Source organism: Lepus europaeus, chromosome 15, assembly GCF_033115175.1.
Source record: "Lepus europaeus isolate LE1 chromosome 15, mLepTim1.pri, whole genome shotgun sequence".
In the NCBI taxonomy this organism is placed as follows: Eukaryota; Metazoa; Chordata; class Mammalia; order Lagomorpha; family Leporidae; genus Lepus; species Lepus europaeus.
Window position 1 is genome coordinate 87481106 of NC_084841.1, and position 14426 is coordinate 87495531.

Below are 14426 nucleotides of genomic sequence, written 5' to 3' on the forward strand. Positions count from 1 at the left end.
GACTAGAACCGGCGCCCATATGGGATGCCAGCGCTTCAGGCCAGAGCTTTAACCTGCTCTTTGAGGACCATTTAGTTCAATGGTATATCAAAATAAAGAATGTTTTCAGATGACAATAGTCATTTCTCTTCATAAAATGTATGATCAATTGTTAATCTTGATTTTTCATGTGTTCCAAAATCCTTTCTTTTAACAGTTGCCAATTTAAATCTAAAAATTCATGGGCTATATAACTACACTCAATATTATTTTGTAGAAATCTCCACGGGGGGGATAATTAATGTTAGGAAATAGAAAAATTCTACCTAAGGGTTTTTGTTCTTTCTGTTCCCAGTTTTGGAAAATATACCTAAAAGTTTTAGTTCCCAACCCTAAGCCAAGTCTCAGGAGAGAAGCATTGGAACCCAGCATTCTTCTTAACCATCTTTTTCTCTTACCCATTAAATGTATTCTTCACTTCACCTCTCGCATGAAAATTTCTGTTTTTTTTTTTTTTTTTTTTTTTTTTTTTTTTGAGAGACAGAGTGGACAGTGAGAGAGAGAGAGAGAGAAAGGTCTTCCTTTATTGTTGGTTCACCCCCCAATGGCCGCTGCGGTCGGTGCACTGCGGCCGGCGCACCGTGCTGATCTGAAGCCAGGAGCCAGGTGCTTCTCCTGGTCTCATATGCAGGTGTAGGGCTCAAGAACTTGGGCCATCCTCCACTGCACTCCCGGGCCACAGCAGAGAGCTGGACTGGAAGAAGAGCACCCAGGACAGAATCCAGCACCCCGACCGGGACTAGAACCCAGGGTGCTGGCGCCGCAGGCGGAGGATTAGCCTATTGAGCTGCGGTGCCGGCCAACAAATTTAATTTAGAAAACGTTTTTAAATCCCAGGAGACATGGGCTTGCTCATGTATTATCCTCTTGGAATGAAGTATTTCTATCTGAACATAGATATTCAATTCTTTAATTTACCGAGTATGAAAGTTCAAAATATTTGTTGATAATTCAAATACATTATTTCCTCACATTAAAAACAGAGTAAGGGCAGGCACTATGGGGCAGCAGGTTAAGTCACTGCCTGTAGTGCCTGCATCCCTTTGGGCACTGGGAGTCCCAGCTGTTCCACTTCTGATCCAGCTCCCTACTGATGGACCTGGGAGAGCAGCACAGGATTCTGCTAGTTCTTGGGCACCTGCCACCCACATGGGAGATCCAGATGAAGCTCCTAGCTCCTGACTTCTGCCTGGCCCAGCCCTGGCTACTTGGGGAGTGAATCAGCAGATGGGATATATTCATATCATCTCTCTCTCTCTCTTTCTCTCTTTCAACTCTGTCATTTAAATGCATAAATCTTTTTGAAAAAAAAAATGGAACCATCTGTTTTGGCCTTCTTTATCCAACATGCCAAAATGCACTTGTGCTTAAAAAAGCAAAAGAAAACAAAACAAAACTTCTGTGACTTTTGGTGATGACTTCCTTTTCTTCTTGGATTGAATGTAGTCTTTCTCGTTGGAAAGGCTCAGGTATGTGATGAGAGTGTTTTGCTTCAGTTGTTTGCCGGATAGATACATAGGAGGAGTCACCACAATCATTCGCACATACGCACACACACACACACATACACACAATCATACACTCGCAGAAGCACTGGTAAGAAGGGAAGTATTGCATCTCCCTTGAGAATGGCAACTGGTCACTCTGGTCACTGTTGCCCTCTGATGGGATGATTGACATCAATCCTGCATGTCTTGACTCGAGTTCCTCTGTTTTATTTTCGCATTGTGTGATTTTCTTCACAACTTTGTACACTATTCTATTAAACTATGTACGTGCACTGTGTCTTTTGGAAATGTTCCAGCAATCACACATTTGTTGTCCTGTAAAATCACAAATATTGATGTTAGATACGAAATTACTGCAAATTCCATGGAGGGAGAGAGTTAGTTTATTTGACAGAGGCACAGACAAATGTAGTAAGAAGCTGGTATTGTTATATCTGCATATCCAAGATGCGCTCAGTTCATATGTATTTAAATAAAATTCATTTGGTCTGAGTATTAAGACGATTGCTTCAGAGGAGGGGAGATATTGGTCCCTATCTCTGGATTTGGCTCTTAAAACAGAGGTCATATTTATGCTATGGCCCATTCATGTGAATGTTCATTTACGTAAGACAGTATTTTCCCCCAAAATCACACGTTCTTCTGAATTAGAATGAGATATAATGTGTTACATGAAAATTTCAAATCTCTGAATAATTAAAAGGCTTTAAATGCCTGCAGATATGTAACAAAAAATCATCATAGTGGTTTGCAAACTCCCTTGAACACTGTTTACTAATCATTATAGAAGATAGTATGTTAATGAGCAGATTTTTTTACATGTACAACATCTCTTTGTTCTGTTATCTAAACTCACTTCCCTCCATTTGGCACAATTGTCTCTTTTTGGTTTTTAAATATTTATTTATTTATTTATTTGAAAGACAGCATAACAGAGAACTAGAGGGAGGGAACTTCCATCCACTGGTTCACTCCGCAAATGGCTGCAAGGCCAGAGCTTGAATGTTCTGAAGGCAGGAGCCAGGATGTTCTTCCAGGTCTCCCACATTGATGCAGGGGCCCAAAAATTGGGCCATTCTGCACTGCTTTCTCAGGCACATTAGCTGAGAGCTGAATTGGAAATGGATTAACAGGGACTCACACTGGCACCCTAATGGCACAACCAGCATGGCAGGCAGGGGCTTTACCTTCTATGCCGTAATACGCGCCCTGGGACAGCTGTCTTTTATAAATACCTCAAAAGCTGCCACCTCTCTCTCTCTCTTTGTGTTTGTGTGTGTGTGTGAGTGTGTGTGTGTGTGTGTGAGAGAGAGAGAGAGAGAGAGAGTCTCCTCTACTTCTTTCTCAAACTCTGACTTTGAAATAAATAAATAAATCTTAAAAAAAAGAAGAAACACATAATTCACTGAGATAGGGTTTCTTATATAATTGGTTAAAAAACAAATCAATAGGAAACACCTGTAAGGTTTTCTGGACCAATCTTACAGTGGAAGAGGATGGTTCAACTGATTCTCAGCATTAACAATGTCCAAATACTGCCTGACATCTTTGTCAACATTTAGTAACATTTGAAGTATCAAAACTTTAGATTTTCATATTTGTGTTCTGCCAATGGAATTTGGAAAATAAATAAAGCATATTCACTCATATTTTTAATATTTTGTTTACTATGGAGAATATAAATATAAAATATTCACCTATAAACACTGGCCCAAAAATGCACAGATTTGAAAGATATATAAATGAAATTTAAAGTATGAATTAAGATATGGAAATTACACACTAAAATTAAAAAGATATTCTGCCTACCATTTAAGAAGGGCATACAAAATAGTAACTACATGTTTCTTTTTATAATTGCTTATTTTTTTAATAGTTTATTCCTACATAGAGATACAGGATCATAGTGATACTTCCCATCCTCCCCTCCCTCCTGCCCACTCCCACCTTTGTTTCTCCTACCTCTTCTATTCCTATTCTTATTTCTTACAAAGATCTATTTTTAGTTAATTTTGTACTCATAAGATTAACTCTATGTAAAAGTTCAATGAATAGTATGAAGAAAAAAACCAGTTTTTCTCAACAGTCACAACAATGGCTGCAAATCTCAAAATTTGCATTTAACTCCTATACATTTCATTTTAGGTATGCTATTAATTACTGCAGATGGATGGCATTTGTCTTTGGGACCAACTAATTTCACTAAGTATAATGGCTTCCAGTTGCATCCATTTTCTGCATATGATAGGATTTCTTTTTTTTCTTTATCACTGTGTATTATTCCATAGTTTCTTTATCAAGTCTTCAGTTGATGGATAACTGAGTTGATACTGCATCTTAGCTATTGTGAACTGAGCTGCTACAAATATGGGGGTACATTTCACTATTTCATATGCTATTTTCATTTCCTTTGAGTAAATTCCCAGGAGTGGGATGGCTGTGTCATATGGTAGGTCTACATTCAGATTTCTGAGGTATTTCAATACTGTCTTTCACAGTGGCTGCACCACTTTACAATCCCTCTAATAGTAGATTAGGATACTTTTTCCCTCACATTCTCACCAGCATTTGTTGTTTGTTGATTTCTGTATGAGAACCATTATATCTGGGGTGAGGTGAAACCTCCTTATGGTTTTGAATGCATTTCCCTGATGGCTTGTGATTCTGAGGTTTATTTTATGTATCTGTTGGCTATTTGAATTTCCTCTTTTGAAAAATACCTGTTCAACTCTTAAGCCCATCTCTTAATTGCACTGTTTGTTTTGTTGAATTTCTTGAGTTCTTTATAGATTCTGGACATTAATCCTGTATCAGTTACGTAGTTGGTAAATATTTTCTCCCATTCTGTCAGTTGCCTTTTGATTTTGCTGAGTGTTTTTTTGAAGTGCAGAAGCTTCTCTACTAGATGTAATCCATTTGTCCATTTTGACTTTGATTGCCTGTGCTACTTGGGTCTTTTCCAAGAAATTTTTGCTTATGCCAATATCTTGTAGGGTTTCCCCAATGTTCTTTAGTAATCTGATGGTATTGAATCATAAATTTAGGTCTTTTATCCATTCTGAGTGGATTTTTGTGTAAGGTAGAGTTCTTGTTTCATCTTTATACATGTGAAGAATTGTTATCCCAGCACAATTTGTTGAAGATATAGTCCTTGCTCCAGGGATTGATTATCTCTTTGTCAAAGATAAGTTAGTTGTAGATGCATGGATTGATTTCCGCAGGGTTTTTTTTTTTTTAATTCCATTGCTCACACATCTATTTTTTGCCAGTATCAGCTGTTTTAATTATAAATGCCTGCACTTTGTCTTGAAATCTGGTATTTTGATGCCTCCAGATTTGTTTTTGTTGTGTAAGATTGCTTTGGCTATTCAGGGTCTCTTGTGTTTCAAGATGAATTTTAGCATCATTTTTTTCTACATCTGAGAAGAATGTCATTGGCATTTTGATGGGGATTGCATTGAATCTGTGAATTGCTTTTGGTAGTATGGACATTTTGATGCTATTAATTTTTATAACCCATGAACATGATGAATGTGGAAGATTTTCCCATTTTTTTCCTTTATTCTTCTATTTATTTATTCTATTTATTTCATTAATATTTTGTATGTTTTATCATAGAGATCTTTGACATCATTGGTTAGATTTATCCCAAGCTATTTAAGTTTTATAGCTCTTGTGAATGGGATTGATCTTAGAATTGATCTTAGAATCTCTATCTCAGCAATGGCATTGTCTGTGTATATAAAGGCTATTGATTTTTGTATGTTAATTTTATATCCTACAACATCACCAAACTCTTTTATGAGTTCTAATAGCCTCTTAGTGGAGTTTTTTCATTCCCCTATATATAGAATCATGCCATCTGCAACTACAGATAGTTTGACTCTCTCTTTTCCAATTTGTATTCCATTGATTTCTTTTTCTTGCTTTATGGCTTTTGCTAAAACTTCCAGGACTATATTAAATAGTTCTCTCAAGTAGTTCTCTTTCTTTGTTGTATTTTTTTCTGGTTTTGGAATTAAGGTGATATTCACTTAATAGAAGAAGTTTGGGAGGATTCTCTCCCTTTTAATCATTTTGAGTAGCTAGAAGAATTTGAATTAGTTGTCTGATAGATGTCTGGTAGAATTCAGCAGTGAAGCCATCTGTCCTGTGCTTTTCTTTCTTGGGAAACTCTTTATTACTAATTTCAATGTCCATCATGGTTCTTGGTCTGTTTACGTTTTCTAAACTTTTTTTATGTTTCAATTTTGACAGATTGTATGTGTCCAGGAATATTTTCATTTCTTCTAGGTTTTCCATTTTGTTGTCATACAGCTCTCTTTGTAGTAATTCCTAATGATTCTCTCTGTATCAGTGGTGTCTGTTGTTACATTTCTTTTTTTGCCATTTTTGGATTTTTCTCTAATTTTAATTATTGCTTTCCACTCACTAATTTGGAGTTTGATAGCTTATTTATTTGATACCTTTACAATTTTTTTGATGTAGGCACCAATTGCTGTAACTTTCCCTCTTAATACTGCTATTGCTGTGCCCCATAAGTTTCAATATGTTGTACTGTTGTCATCATTCATTTATAAAATTTTTTAAATTTCTCTTTGGCTTTCTTATATGACCCAGTGTTCATTCAGGAGCATATTGTTCAGTCTACATGTGCTTTCCTATGTTTTGGAGATTCTTGAGTTGTTAATTTCCAACTTCATTCCATTTTGGTTGAGGAGATACGTGGTAGGATTTCAATTTTTCTTTTTTTAATTTGCTGAAACTTGCTTTATGGCCTAGCATGTAGTCTATCCTAGTAAAAGTTCCATGCACTGGTGAGAATAATATGTATTCTGCAACTGTGGGATGAAAGGTACTGTTGTTATTAGTTAGATCCTTAGTCCATAATGTTGATTAACTCTTTTGTTTCTTTTTTTGATTTTCTGCCTAGTTGATCTATCCATTGATGAAACAAGGGTGGTGAAGTGCCCCATACTATTGTATTGCCATATATGTCTCTCTTTAGATCCATTAACATTTTAAATAGCCAGGCACCTTGTAATTGGGTTCATATACATTTATTATAGTCACATATTCTTGTTGAATTGACCTCTTAATCATTACATAGTGCCTGTCTTTATCTCTTTTAACACTTTTTGTGTTAAAGACTGTTTTGTCTGCTATTAGGCTGGCTGCAGCTGCTCTTTTTGCTTTCTGTTACCATGGAATATCTTTTTCCATCCTTTTACTTTCTGTCTGTGTGTATCTTTGTTGGTGAGGTGTGTTTCTTGTAGACAGGATATAGATGGGTCTTATTTTTTAATCCATTCAGCCAGCCTGTATCTTTTAATTGGAGAGTTTAGACCATTTACATTCAAACTTACTATTGATAAGTAATAATTTGGCTTTGCCATTTTTCTTAAATATTCCTATTATTTACTTTGAATTTCCTTTTTACTTTTACTGGGAGATTTTCTGCCTTCACATTATTTCATAATGAAGACTATCTGTGGTTTTGTATTGCACATCTTGATGCATTTTTGTAAGGCTGGCTGAATGGTGAAAAATTCTTTGGATTTCTGTTTTTTATGGAAGTTTTTATTTTACCTTCATTCTGAAAATAAATGCTTTGCTGGGTATAGTATTCTGGATTGAGAGTTTCTTTTTTTTTTTTTTTAAACTTAATCTATGTCTCCCCATTCTCTCCTAGCCTGCAGAGTTTCTGATGAGAAGTCAGCTGATGGAGGTCCTCTGAAAGTAATATGGCATTTCTCCTGTGTACATTTAGGAATCTTTCTTTATGTTTTACTCTTGAAAGATTGACTACACTGTGTCATGGTGAACATCTTTTCTGGTCATGTCTATTATGAGTTCGATGTGCTTTCTGTACTTGGATATCCTTTTCTTTCTCCAAATTAGGGAAGTTTCCTGTTATTATTTCACTAAAAAAGTCTTCTAATTCATCCTTTCTTTACATACTTAAAGGAAATGCTAAGACTCATATGTTGCATTACTTGATCCAACACTATTTTTAAGTTTTCTGGTCTGACTGAAAATTTCAAAAGGTTTGTCTTCTAGCTCGGGTATTCTTTGTTCTGCCTTAGCAAGTACGTTGTTATGACTTTCAACCACATTTTTCATTTGACCTATTGAATTTTTCATTTTTAATATTTCATTTTGATTTCTCTTTAAAATCTCAATTCATTAGAAATTTTTTTCATTCATATCATATGTGGATTTCTTTAATTCATGGATTTGCTTCTAATTGCATTTGAGTAATCCTGTGATTATTCTTTTGAATTTTGTTTCAGGCATTCATCAGACTCTTCTTCACATTCTAATATTGATGTATTGTGTCATTTGGTGGGGAGAGGAGGTCATGTTGTATTTCTTATTCTTGTTTCTTGAATTTTTGTGTTTATTTTTAGACATTTGTTGGGATACTTGTTGGTTTTTTCCCCTGATGGACTTCATCTTTGTTTTATGCCTCTCTGACTTAGTGGAGTGTCTGCTCGTTCGGTGAATCCCCTGGGGTGTGTGCTGGGTGTGGCCACGGAGCTCCCTCAGTGCTCCAGGTTGAGGCAATTATCTATGGTAACACAAAAGTTGGGCATAGTGGATCTCTTGTTAACAAAAGGGAGGTATGTTCACCTTTTTTTGGTGTGATCAGACCCTCACATCCTCTCCTCCAGGGTAAATCAATGCCCAGGTATTAGCCCCCAGTGTGTGTTGTTCTTATCCATGCTTCTACATGAACTGCACAAAAGATCTGTGCATTCCTTAGTGTAAGCAATATCCCACTGCAGTGACCCACCCCAGGCAATCGGGGATCTCTGAGCCTGTGGAACCACACACAGTGATTGGCCAAAACCCCAGCTACACCCTATGTGTTATGCAGTCACAGAATCCCCACAGTATCAGCACACAGGGCTCCCACAGTCATGGGGTGCTGAGAATCCACTCTGCTGCACTAGCCTTTCCTGTCCACAGAGTCTGTGGCCTGTGGTTGCTCCACCCAGGCTGTTGGAGCCCCAGAGCCTACAGTATGTTGAGAGGCTGGGGCACCTCACAGCCATATGTGGGTGCCCAGCCCACTGTCAGTTCTCACAGCCAGACTCAAAGGCATTGGGGAATGCAGGTTTTTCCCTCTGGTAAAATCCCTGAATCACATGTATGCACACTACCCAGCCACAGACCTAGTCATTTCACAGTCGTGAATTCTCCCTGCTGGTTGCTGGGAGTGTACAGGAGTCTCTGCAGCTGGTACTAATGTCAGGGTGGCTCCTTTAACTGCATGTTTCTGTCATTTACGGAAGCAATGGTAAAGAAAACTGAGATATTATTTGAAGCAATTTATATTTGGATTAAGAGGTGCCAAGCAATTTGATAATACTACTGGAAAGATTATTAAAAACTTGGTGCCCCCTAAAAGCTGAATAATTGACACATAATTGGAATCAAACTATTGGGTGTAAAATAGGTAATTTTTAACAAAAATAGGTCATTTTCTGTGAGTGCAGTTAGAAATATTTGCACATTCGTGAAATGAGCCTATCAGTTGCAATGTTCTCAGTACTTGAGAAAACATTTTTAGTGTTCTAAATGTAAATACTGATTGATGTTAGTAAATATTAGGATATTTGTTACATACAGTGCCAGTTGCCATTTAAAATTTGTCCAGCTCAAGTGTTTTGATAGAGGATAATCTCCTAAATAAAACCAACACTAAATTAAAAAAAAAACAGGTTTTAGATCAGTGAGCATATGTATACTACATTATCATTTGTATACAATGTTATCATTGAAATATAAATGATCATCTCTGTATAGCTAACATACACAAGGATTATTTACAGAAATCTGTAATAATACACCAGAACCTGGTATCAGTGGGAAGAGGGTCTGAATAGCTGAACTATACTGGAATGGTGACAGGCATTTCACTGCACTTACACATATTTTCTATTTGAATTAAGTTTAAAATATTTCAAAAACAAATTCCGAACATTTTCCACTTAATCATGACCAAGATTATTGCTGCATATTATGAGTGACTCTACCAATATTCTGGATTTAAACTATATGATATTCAGAACTCAAGAAAGATGAATAAACTCTTTTAAAGATTCCACCATGTGGCCAGATAAAGTTAAAGTGACTTATTATGCAAATTTACATAAAAATCATATCACCCATAGCATGTGTTAATTCAACTGAGAAAATCATGCTGTTTAGAAGTTTGAAGCTGTAAACTCTACTTGTTTAGCAAAACCTTTTTCTAGATTACTGTGCACTCAAAATATCCACAAAACTTGTACCGGGAATCTCATGACTACATATGGTTCACTAAATTTACTTGAACTGACTTGATAAGAGGAGGAGCACTATCTTTCTGCTGAGTATAGATGATTGACTTCATTAACACTGTGTATGTATATGTGTGGCGGGCATGCAAGCATCAGATATTTTCATACAATTTACAGGACTTAATGGTACCTAACTTATCAACTGTAAGTTAAGGAAAATGGATTTGTAAGTGTCTAAATAAAAAAGGGTAGTAAGTGAGAATCCCAAATCCCATTGTTAATTCAAATAGGAGAAAGTACAATTCCATTCTCTGGGAAGTCCCTGTGCAGTCAGAGTGATATTTAGCTTGACAACGTCAGGGGCTCTATTCATCTTCCTTCTCCAGCTTGTTTTTACATTTTACACCCAGAAAACATTCCTCCGTGATTAAGACCCTGGAACTGTGCCTGTCAGTTATGAATCCTAAAGTGTCTAGAACTTTATACTTCTGGTCTTAGGTAGCTAGGATTTATTTCTTTGGAAGCGGCAATAACTGTGTAGTTAGTGGGGATTTGGCCTTCATAAATTCTTCCAAACATCATTCATTGCCATAAACCTGGTAAACTAGTGGGGGCATTCTGATTCATGATCTGATTCAGCACAAAACTTTTTGGCCCAGAATTCAAACGTACAGCTGATGATAACATGTTCAGTTCCAGAGAAACACACATAATGAATTGGTTGCTATCTAAATTAATTATTAAAATCTGAAATAATTTAAATCACATAATTTGATTCACTGGGCAAGATGTCATCAGGGTTGAAATAATGAACTCAATACTCCTTCACAGCAAATATTTATTCTTGTACCTTTTTGCTAAAACTATAGTAAAAAATGCATTGTATCTTTGGTGATCAATGCCAATGATGACACTATTTAGATGCCACAGTCACATAGGTCTCATTGTTCCCTGAGTGATTGTACACTCAACGAAGATGCATCTCTGTGCAAGGGGAAAGAAGCTCAGGGTAACTTTCTACTTTAAAAATGTAGGTGCTGGGGCTGGTGCTGTGGCATAGTGGGTAAAGCTGCTGCCTGCAGTGCCCACATCCTTTATGGGCACTGGTTTGAATCCTGGCCGTTCTACTTCCAATCCAGCCCTCTGCTATGGCTCAGGAAAGCAGTAGAAGGGCCTTGGGACCCTGTACCCACATGGAGACCTGGAGGAAGCTCCTGGCTCTTGCCTTCGGATCCAAGCAGGTCCACCCATTGCAGCCATCTTGGGGGAGAACCAGCCAATGGAAGACCTCTCTCTCCTCTCTCTGTCTCTCTCTCCCTCTCTGCCTCTCCTTATCTCTCTGTGTAACTCTGACTTTCAAGTAAATAAACACATGGTTTAAAAAGGTGCTGGGAGTAGGCATTTGGTGCAGTGGTTTAAGTTGCTTCTTGGGATACCCTCCTCATGTATTGGAGTCCCTGCTTCAAGTCCTGGCTATTCTACTTCTTAACAAACTTCCGAACATTGCAACCTGGGAGATAGCAGTTTGTGGCTCAAGTGGTTGGGCTTCTGTCACTTGTGTCGGAGATCTGGGTGGAATTTCCCGCACAGGCATCTGCCAGCCCAGCACTGACTTTGGAGACATTTGCAGAGATGGGAGCAGCAGATAGAAGCTTTCTCAAGAAAGAGAGGGAGAGAGGGAGAGAGGGAGAGAGGGAGAGAGAGAGAGGGAGGGAGGGAGGGAGAGAGAGAGAGAGAGAGAGGGAGAGGAAAGAAGGAAGGAGGAAAGAGGAAGGAAGGAAGGGAGGGAGGAGGAAGGGAGGGAGGGAGGAAGGAAGGGAGGAAGGGAGGAAAATAAATAATAATTGTAAAAAGTAAAGTATAGATATCATCATGGACCACATATCTTAGTTTATTCAGTTCCATTCTTTCTACTAACCAAGATTTGAGTGACTAACAGATTTAGAAACACAGGGCACTATTGTTGCTACAGCTAATGTACAGTTTTGAATGTTAGCAAGTTCCAGCCACTACGTGTATCTCAGAAATGAGATCTATCATAATTTTAACCCATCTCTTTTATTTTTATATATTAACTTCTTGATCGCTTGAGAAAAACAAAACCTATTGACACAAAGGAATGTAATTATAATTAATTATACATTTTAAAAGGCAATTCTTTGTAGAATCATTAAAGTTATATTCTCAACTCTGGCCCCATTGTTACAATACATTTCAAAGCACTAGACATGATAGATTATAATCAATTAATAATAAATCATCTTCTTTCCCCTAAAAGTAACAACTCCACACAATGAACGAATGCTAAAATTTATAACATATTGGAAAACACAGTTCTCTTTTAAAATTTAGAAAGTTTAGTAGAGATTTGGTGTTCCCTAATTTAAATATCAAATTCACATGCAAATAAGAAAAGTTTTTCAAAAAATTTACAATAAATTGTAAGTAATTGGCATTCTTAGTGAGTTTTAAAAAATGGGCATTAAATGGCAACAAAAAATAAACGTATTTTATCCAATCACTGTCTTTCTTGGTAGCTGTGTGAAGTTCCACAGCAGACCAGAGAACTATCTGGCTTCAGTGTAATGTAGGACCACAGTAAAGGTGAGCAGGGGTGCTTTTTGCTAGTTTGTTTGCCCATTTTTATTAAAGGTCATAGAAAGCACCATCTGAGTCTTACCTTTGAACATGTTCTATATATATAAATCATTGCTTACTTCTCCCCACAGTGAAGACGGTGAGGATGAAGAGCTAGTTGAGGGTTAGAGGTTAAGGGCCTTCCTCAAGGTCTTGCAGCTAAGCACATAGCTGTCCCCATTCTGTTTCGTTGGTTGCACATAACAGAAATCACACCTCCACAAACAGGCAGAAAAGAGAATCATTATCAAGACTCAAAACCATCTTGCAAAATGCCTGCAAACAGACCCAACTGGGCATCCAAAGTACTTATGACCTGGCCTGGGGTAGTTCTTCGTGACCCAAAATTATTCATTCTTCTCCACTTGACAGGTATCTGCCCCTGCTTCTGTATTTCCATTCTGCAGTTTTATCAGGTTTTATATATTACTACTTCACAATCAGAACTAAATGTCCCTTTCTCTGTCTCAGTTAAGGTATCCATTCCAAAGCCAGTACATTTTTAAGAGAAGGATATTACATCAGATAAACTTCCTCATAGAAGTATTAATTAGTGAGTTTATCCAAATAGTGGGCACTGCAGGGACAGAACTGGCCCGGCTCTTAAAGTTGGGGTTAATTTTCCCCCCAAAAATATGGGTCGAATGCCACTCTATTTCTGTTTTAAAAAGCCCGGCCTTGTTTTCTTTTGTGCTTTACTGTCCACATTTCCCCTGGATAGCAACAAGCAGCATCTGTCCTCAGTAGCAGCCAATAGGAAGTTAGAGTGCACAAACCTCTGGGTCTCAGAAATACTGCGGTCCCAGGGAAACCCCTAGCAGAGGGGGCTGGACCTGACGGGTGTCTAGATTTAATCACTCTCACTGTTCACAGAAGTACAGGGGTTGGTGGGTGCCAGGGTCATTTTTTGTCACTGGGAATTTTTCAAAATCAAGCTACATGGTTACAATTTAAACTGAAAATTTTAAAGGTTACTTAATGTAAACAAAATTCGAAAAATCCATCCAATGCATCTCTTCTCGTGGCTGGCCTGAGCTCAAGAACAAATAGGAAAATGGAAGCTACTTTATTTTAAATGCATTAGGAACCAAGGGACACAACGTTTTCTGGCCTTATTTTTCAATACAAAAATAGGTGGTTCACACAGAAAACTGTTTTCTGCATGTTTTCAGACAGGAAGTCCAAAATATGTTCACATGAACAACATGTTGTTCATGCAGTGGCTTGATGGAATGGTGTAGCTGCTCAGCTGTGGGGTGAAGTACTCTGACGCTTGGTATCTCTAGGATATTTGCCAAATTGCTTATGCCTTATATCTCAGATCTTTGTCAATTTAAATTAAGACTGGTTGATGTTTGGTGTTGTTATTGTTGTTAATATTTAAGAGGCAGAAAGACATAGAAACACAGAGACAGTGAGACAAGCAGAGAGCTCTCAATCTCTGGTTCACTCCCCAAATACCAGCAATGGCAAGGCTTGGTCCAGGTCAAAGCTCAAAGGCTGGAACTCTCCAGGTCTCCCACATGGGTTACAAGAGTCCAGTTATTTGAGATATCACCTGCTCCCTCCCAGGGTCTACATTAAAGGAAATTGGAATCAAGAGCCAGAACTGCAGCTCAAACCCAGGTGCTCTGATATTGAATGCAGGTATCTGTTTTTCATGGAGCTGGATCAGAAGTAGAGTTGCCAGTATTTGAACCAGCATCTCACATGGGATGCCAAAATCACAAGCATCACTTTTAACCCATTGTTCAGCAACCCCAGCTCCATGGGACACATGTGCCTTGACCAGCATTTTAACTGCTAGACTAAATCCAGCCCCACGGTTAGTGTTTCTAAGGGAGCCCAAGAATAGTGAGCAAAATAATGCTTTTCTGCAACTTATCAGCACAACTAGGCAATTTTAATAAATACCATCTCAATAAGTATTGTACATTATTATTACAATAAAGTG